Source organism: Vulpes lagopus, chromosome 6 (genome assembly GCF_018345385.1).
Source record: "Vulpes lagopus strain Blue_001 chromosome 6, ASM1834538v1, whole genome shotgun sequence".
Lineage (NCBI taxonomy): Eukaryota > Metazoa > Chordata > Mammalia > Carnivora > Canidae > Vulpes > Vulpes lagopus.
Window position 1 is genome coordinate 103,487,851 of NC_054829.1, and position 1,903 is coordinate 103,489,753.

The following is a 1,903-nucleotide window of genomic DNA, read 5'->3' on the forward strand; positions in this document are numbered from 1 at the left end:
ATGATTCTGTTGGTATATAACATCTTATGCACATAGAAGTCTATATTAAGTTATCGGTCACTTAAGTTTAAACCCATTCTTTACTCCACCCCACACTACCCCTCCATTTTACATATATACTGTCTTACTTTACATCCTTGTATTTACAAATCCCTTGACTGATTTTTAGGGATAAACTTAATTTTACTGCTTTGGTGCTTCTAACTTTTCTTACTCATAATTATGGTCTTTATTTTGAAATATTTTGTAACTATAAAAAAACACACTGAGGTTTGAAAACTTAGTATGAAAAAATAGAACAGGCCAGAGACAGGACTCACTCCAACAGCCTGTTAAAACATGGTGGATTACTATGAAGTTCTAGGCGTGCAGAGACATGCCTCAGCTGAGGATATTAAAAAGGCTTACCGGAAACTGGCCCTAAAGTGGCATCCAGATAAAAGTCTCTGCCTCTCTCTCTCTCTCTCTCTGTGACTATCATAAATAAATAAAAAAAAAAAAAAAAAAAAAAAAAACCCTGAAAATAAAGAAGAAGCAGAGAGGAAATTCAAGCAAGTAGCTGAGGCGTATGAGGTGTTATCAGATGCAAAAAAACGGGACATCTATGACAGATACGGCAAAGAAGGACTAAATGGTGGAGGTGGAGGTGGAGGTGGAGTTCATTTTGACACTCCATTTGAGTTTGGCTTCACATTCCGTAACCCAGATGATGTCTTCAGGGAATTTTTTTGGTGGAAGGGACCCGTTTTCCTTTGACTTCTTTGAAGACCCATTTGAGGACTTCTTTGGGAGCCGAAGAGGCCCCCGTGGGAGCAGGAACCGAGGCACCGGGTCGTTCTTCTCCGCCTTCAGTGGATTTCCGTCTTTTGGAGGAGGGTTTTCTTCTTTTGATACAGGATTTACTTCCTTCGCATCACCAGGTCACGGGGGCCTCACTTCATTCTCTTCCATGACATTTGGTGGTAGTGGGATGGGCAACTTCAAATCTATATCCACTTCTACTAAAATGGTTAATGGCAGAAAAATCACTACAAAGAGAATTGTGGAGAATGGTGAAGAAAGAGTAGAAGTTGAAGAGAACGGCCAGTTAAAGTCCTTAACGATAAATGGTAAAGAGCAGCTGCTACGCTTGGATAACAAGTAACAACGCACGCGTGTAGCAGAAATGTTAGCTGTAACGGGCACCATTGAGGACTGACAGGAACGCTTTTTTTTTTGAAGATTTCAAACGAACTCAACTTTCAGTATAACTGTACCTAATCTAAAGTATTTATACACAGCTCATCGGAGCCCTATTTGTCATAGACTTTTGAGTTTATTGTTGGGACCACATAATAGGACCATTGTTTGGGTTTTTTTTTGTTTTGTTTTGTTTTGTTTTTGTTTTTGTTTTTGTTTTTTGTCTTTAAAAATTGTTGTAAATCTCTGTATGCACTTTGCTTTTTTATTAAACCTAATCCAAGGTGGCCGTGACTCTTTCGTACACTGACACCAGCACGGACCTGCTTTTCCATTGTGTTTGAAACGTGAGCCAAGTAGAGTCAGCCTGCTGTGAAATTAACATTGCCAGGATGAATCTTCCACAAAAATAATTTCAAATTTTTTCAGTATTTAGTAGTGAGAGATATTAATGCATTAATGGTAATACATTTCTCGTTTAATATAAATTGAGGATGTTTTTCTAGTTGTGCATGAACGCTGGCAACTTAGTAAGATTTGACAATTGTTTAAATATGTAATGTTAAGCTTAGGTTTAAAAAAAAGTAAAGCTGGTAAACTGGGTCTTTGTCATTTGCTTAAAAAAAATAAATGCGAATGTGTTTGGTGAAAAAAAAAAAGAAAAAATAGAACAGAAAATATCTTACAAGTATATTTTTTCATGAGTACATGTTGAAAGTTATAT

The 1,903-nt window shown here is 37.0% G+C and overlaps 1 pseudogene; it reads left to right on the top strand.

Moving 5' to 3' along the window:
• Window positions 1-321: 321 nt before the first annotated feature.
• LOC121493430 lies at window positions 322-1,370 on the top strand (annotated as a pseudogene).
• The last annotated feature ends 533 nt before the right edge of the window (window positions 1,371-1,903 follow it).